Source organism: Myotis lucifugus, unplaced genomic scaffold (assembly GCF_000147115.1).
Source record: "Myotis lucifugus unplaced genomic scaffold, Myoluc2.0 scaffold_160, whole genome shotgun sequence".
NCBI classification, from domain to species: domain Eukaryota; kingdom Metazoa; phylum Chordata; class Mammalia; order Chiroptera; family Vespertilionidae; genus Myotis; species Myotis lucifugus.
Genome location: NW_005871208.1, coordinates 2,953,023 through 2,959,507, shown reverse-complemented (window position 1 = coordinate 2,959,507; position 6,485 = coordinate 2,953,023).

The following is a 6,485-nucleotide window of genomic DNA, read 5'->3' as shown; positions in this document are numbered from 1 at the left end:
TCTCACTCCTGGCAGCCACTCCTCCCAGGGGAACGATTGGAAGCCGGGGGCTCACAGAGACAAAAGCGCCCGAGGGCGGGCGCGCGCACCCCGCGCCCGGGATAAGCGGCTGTGCGTGCCCGCCGCGGGGGGATGTAAGTGCGTGTTTACCCAGCGCATCGCCGGCGGCGGCGGCAGGACTTCGCTGTGGGTGCTGCGTGGGTCCTCTTGTTGTGCGTTTTGAGTTTCTGTGTACGTGCGTGTGGGTTTCATGTATTCACATGTGCCTAGCGTCCCGTGTGAGAGGGGGGGTCGGGACTGGAGTCCGCCTCTCTCTGCCTTGGGAGGGGGGGTGTGGCCTGGCACTCTGGCTGAGTGAAGCCACCACCATCAGAACCCAGCCCCAGACCAGGCTCCCTTTGGGCTCCAGCCTTTGAAAGGAAAAGTTCAGGGTCTGCTCTGAGTTGCATGGTATCCCACTCCTTTTTGCGGTTAGCTTTTTTCCATTTGCTTGGTCTTCCTGACATGTCCTCCTCGCTGTGGCCTTCCTGCTGGTGTCTAACTTCCCTCCTGGCCGCGGAAGTTTCTCCAAAGTTTAAAGCTTTCCAGAGAGTATCTACCAGCGCAGACAGCACCACATCTTCTTTTGGTTAAATATAACTCCCTCAGGGCCAGGAAATCACTCCCAATCGTTCATCTCAACCCCTGCTGTAGCCTTTCCAGATTATTTCCTCTTACTCTGTCTTCAGTGAAAGAAATCTAGTGGCTGGGGGCCCAGCACAAAACAGCCTGGCTGATCACAACACTTTTAGGAAGCAGGACCTGGAATTTGAACTCAAGACTTTGTAACAGGACAAAGCCTCTTCCATCAAACTGAGTCCTTACTCTGGACTCTGGCAGGAACTACCTCAGCATTCCTTAGAATCCTTCCCCTTGAGAAACCAAGATGGCGGCATAGGTAAATACCGGAGTTTGCTGCCTCGCACAACCACTTCAAAAATACAACTAAAAGACATAACGGACATCATCCAGAACCACAGGAAGGCTGGCTGAGTGGAATTTCTACAACTAGAAGGAAAGAGAAAAGCACACTGAGACTCAGAGAAGGTGCGGTGCTGAAGTAAATACAAAGGTGTGGTGGTGCATGCGGAGAGGGCTGGAGGCTGAGGACACGATTGTCTTTTTCAATTGGGAGGGAGTCTCAGGCTCTGAGCTCCAGTTCCGGGCGAGTCTTTGGGGACCCAGACTCACACGAGAGAAACGGGACTGTCTGGCATCAGTCGGAACTCGAGGGCAGCTTTCTCTCGGAGGCACTCTCGGCGATTGCCAGGACCTCTGAAGGCAAGACTGAGAGCAGCCATACTGCTGACGCACTCAGCCTGCCCTGTTGATCCCCTGGGACCCCGCCCCGCCCAAGCTGTGCACGGAGGCTTTTGCATATGAAAGTCCTGGCCCTTTGTAATCTGAAAATAACAAACTGCAGTTGCTCCAAGGCCCCAGGGCAACTTGCATTGCTTTACAGCTGCCTTCTGCTGGGTAGCCTTAGGTAAAGGCTAGATTAGCACCTCCTTAGATCCAAGAGCCAGTGTACCCAGTGGTCAGAGTGGGACCATCCAATTACAACTACTCAGATCTATAAGGGACACACTCAGGGGGCAGACTCAGTGAGCACCAAAGCCCCACTAAAGCAAGTCTTGCCCCATAAGGGTGTCTTCAGCACAGAAGTTCTCCCACCGTAGACACAGCTGATTCTCACAGCCAATTGGCCTGGAGGTCAAATCCTCCCAGCTTTACATACAACAATCAAGGCTTAACTACAAGACTGTGAACACAGCCCACAAGGGGGTGCACCAGGAGTGTCTACGTCAGGTAATTGGGACACTTAGCACAGAAAGCCACTCTATCGACACAGTGAAGCACAAAAAATGCCAAGACAAAGAAACAGGACACAAATGACAGAAATGGAGGAAAGCAAACTGCTGGATATAGAGTTCAAAACCACACTTTTAAGGTCTCTCAAGAACTGTCTAGAAGCCGCCGATAAATTTAGTAAGACCCTCGAAAAGACTGGTGAGACCGCCTATAAATGTAGTGAGATCTTCAAGAAATCTAGTGAGACCCTCGATGTTGTGATAAAGGACCAACTAGAAATTAAGCATACACTGACTGAAATAAAGAATCTTATACAGACTCCCAACAGCAGACCAGAGGATCGCAAGAATCAAGTCAAAGATTTGAAATGCGAAGAAGCAAAAAACACCCAACCAGAAAAGCAAAATGAAAAAAGAATCCAAAAATACGAAGATAGTGTAAGGAGCCTCTGGGACAACTTCAAGCGTACCAACATCCGAATTATAGGGGTGCCAGAAGATGAGAGAGAGCAAGATATTGAAAACCTATTTGAAGAAATAATGTCAGAAAACTTCCCCTACCTGGTGAAAGAAATAGACTTACAAGTCCAGGAAGCGCAGAGAACCCCAAACAAAAGGAATCCAAAGAGGACCACACCAAGACACATCAGAATTAAAATGCCACAAGCAAAAGACAAAGAGAGAATCCTAAAAGCAGCAAGAGAAAGAAACTCAGTTACCTACAAGGGAATACCCATACGACTGTCAGCTGATTTCTCAACAGAAACTTTGCAGGCCAGAAGGGAGTGGCAAAAAATATTCAAAGTGATGAATGCCAAGAACCTACAACCAAGATTACTTTATCCAGCAAAGCTATCATTCAGAAGTGAAGGTCAGATAAAGAGCTTCACAGATAAGAAAAAGCTAAAGGAGTTCATCACCACCAAACCAGTATTATATGAAATGCTGAAAGGTATCCTTTAAGAAGAGGAAGAAGAAGAAAAAGGTAAAGATACAAATTATGAACAACACATACACATCTATCAACAAGTGAATCTAAAAATCAAGTGAATAAATAATCTGATGAACAGTATGAACTGGTGATTATAATAGAATCAGGGACATAGAAAGGGAATGGACTGACTATTCTTGGGGGGGAAAGAGGTGTAGGGGGTGCGGGAAGAGATTGGACAATAATCGTGCACCTATGGATGAGGACAGTGGGTGGGGAGTGAGGGCAGAGTGTGGGGTGGGAACTGGGTGGAGGGGAGTTATGGTGAGAAAAAAGAGGAACCAATGTAATCTGAACCATAAAGATTTAATTTAAAAAAAAAAAAGAATTGTTCCCCTTAATGACCGCCTGCTTTGGCATTGGGGGAAATCCTATGGAAACAGAAGGTGGAGATGTATGCACTAACTAGTCCAGGATCCCAGGGTGTGAGTTTTAATTCCAAGAACTCTGGAGATTGGAAGGAGGGGTAATCAGGAGAAGATATTTACTCCATTCTAAATATCAGGTGGAGGCTCCCCACTTCCCAAGTAATGGAGTAGAAAAAAGAAAAGAAAAAAGAAACAGAAGTGAAGTGACAGGGTGAAGACTCCCAACATTCAAGAACTGCCTTTTAGGCAATTAGGTTAGGCCAGGCCTTCAGGTCTGGCAGGACTGAAAAGTATCAGCAGAACCAGCTCCCAAAAGTACAGAGACAGCAGGAGATGGCAGAGTCAGAGATGGAGAAAACTCTGAAAGAATACTGGGACTCCCCCCTCTCTGTCCATCTAACTTCATCACACACACACACCCTTCCCCTCCTTGCCAGGAACAGTGCCAGCCAAGACATAGCTGCATCTGAGATCCCAGTCAGACTCCTACACAATCCAATTCTCAAAATTTGAGAGTAATTGCCGTCCTTATCAATTGAAAAAGAATGGGCTGGCGCCCTGGCCAGTGTGTTTCAGTAGTTACAGCATCAGCCGGCATATTGAAGGATCTCTGGGGCACTACCTGGGTTGCAGGTTCAATCCCCGGCCCCAGTTGGGGTGCATGGGGGAGGCAATCAATCCATGTGTCTCTCTCACATGTATGTTTCTCTCTCTCTCTCTCTCTTTCTCTCTCTCTCTCTCTCTCTCTCTCTCTCTCTCTTTCTCCCCCCACTCTCTCTAAAAATCAATGGAAGAAATATCCTCAGGTGAGGATTAACAAGAAAAGAAAATTAGGATTAGAACTAAAGAGAATCCCAAATTATGCAGGTATTTTCACGTCAACACAGAGGTATATCCCACCCCTGCTCTCCCAGGTCCCCATCTTCTAACCCATTTTAAGAAAAGAAAAATTCACACACCCCCAAAAGTTATTTGTAGCCCTGCCAGCATGGCTCAGTGGTTGAGCATCGACCTATGAAGCTGGAGGTCACCGTTCAATTCCTGGTCAGGGCACATGCCTGGGTTGGGTGTTTGGGGGCTTGATCCCCAGTGTGTGGCATGCAGGAGGCAGCTGATCAGTGATTCTCTCTCATCATTGATGTCTCTATCTATCTCTTCCTCTCCCTTCCTCTCTGAAATCAATAAAAATATAATTATTTTAAAAGTCACTTGTAAAAGAGACTTTAGACTCCATCTAACCTTCATTTAACAAATGGGAAAACTAAGCCCAGAAAAATTATGCGGTCCCACAGAGAGTAAGCAACAAAGCCTGGGTCAAGTCTCCCAACTTTTTTCTAGTGCTTTTCCATCCTGTGGCTCTTTCTCTTTCTCTAGTCACCATTCCTGGTGTCTAACCTCAACCTCATTGCTCTTGCAATCCAATCCCATTTCTGTCTTACCCTCCCTCTAGACCAGCGGTTCTCAACCTGTAGGTAGCGACCCCTTTGGGGGTCGAACGACCCTTTCACAGGGGTCACCTAAGACCATCGGAAAACACATATATAATTACATATTGTTTTTGTGATTAATCACTATGCTTTAATTATGTTCAATTTGTAACAATGAAATTGGGGGTCACCACAACATGAGGAACTGTATTAAAGGGTCGCGGCATTAGGAAGGTTGAGAACCACTGCTCTAGACAAGATATATATATATGTTCCATTCATAGGCTTAAAAGTCCTGCTATTCTTCTCTCCCTGTCTTTTCCTCCTGTCCCCTGCCCCCACTTTTCCCAGACTCCTCTGCCCAACCTCCTTCCTCTCCTTTTCCGCTTACAAACTGCTCCTGCCCCTGCCCCTGCCCCTTGGAGACCGTGCCTCCTCGCTCCCCTAACCCACAATCCCTCCCAACAAGCTTTGAGTTTGATAGAAACCAAAAATGACATTTTGGCAGTGGTGACGGATGGATGTGATCTGCCTCCTACGGGAATGCTATTTCAAGGGGAGCCCTCACAATCCTCTCCTTCCAAAGTGACAAAAGAAAAGCCTGCTCCTCAATCTCTCCAGAGCTGCAAACTCAGCTCAAGTTAACTTCTCACTTCCTCAACCTGCAAGGTGGCCTGCTGCTCCAGCTCCCTGTGCAGGTGGGAGGGAGAGTGCTTGACAACTCCTTGAAGTGTGGGGGCTGCGGGGGGATTCATCTTCATCTCCTTTGATGACAGGTACTTAGGAGGGGCAGGAGGCCCTGTGGGGAGGAGGACTGGAAGAACACTCTTCCCCCAACCTCGTGAGTGCATCTCAACCATGTGCCAGCTTCTTCTCAAAGTGAAACTTTGTTGGAGAAGAACTGATACAGGCATGAGGACCTAAGGTTAAGGAAGTCTTGACTTGAGCTGGGATCTCCCTCTCCCGGGTACAGCTCAAACCGCAGCTGTTCTCTACCTCCTGGGCAGAGTGCCAAAGATAAACCCCCTTGTCCAGGCCGCAGACCCACTGCATTTAGAGGCTGCCCTCACCTGCCCAATGGACTGAACACCATCGTGTCTTTAATGCCCAAAGGAATGGGAGCTCCTCTGCAAGCATCTCACCAACAGGCCTGGTAGGAAGGATAATTCCCTCTCATTGCTGCAAACAAGTTAATGGAGATTGTAATGAAAACACTGCACTAATGAAAACGCTGAGGCTACAGCCTACTCTGCCTGCAAGACAAGCAATCAAGGTCAGAATTTCTCCCGGATACTCATGCCTCAGTTCCTTTTAGGCCTGAACAAAGCAAGCTGGGATCTGAGAGCAGAAAGCAGTTCACAGTTGATTGTGTCCTAGGCTGCAAAGGGTCAGAGACCATCCTGGTCTTTCTGGAAAGCAAACTGCCTACAGTGCTGAGAGGTCCTGTTAGCTCTAGGCATTCATCTTTTGTTTCCAGAGGTTACGGCCATCTTGTCCTAACCTTCTCCTATGTTTGCTTGTTCTAGGGTCTCTGGATGCTAACAACTAAGTCTTCCCAGAATAAGAGGCAGTCTGGACAGGGAGAAAAGGTCTAGGACTGAGTATCAGACTCAGCTCCCAGGTCTAGATGTACGGCTAACCATGACCTTCATTAAGTCACTTAACATCTCCGAGTCTGTTTACCGGCCTGAAATCAGGAAGCCTCCCCTGGCTACTTGCAGACATATCCTAAGGATGCAAGAACACTTTGAAAAAGTATATGTGGTAGGAAAATGTATGTGTAATTATATGTTTATAAAGAGATATGATGACAAATGACATTTTTGAAAAGGGGAAAGATTTGTGTTGC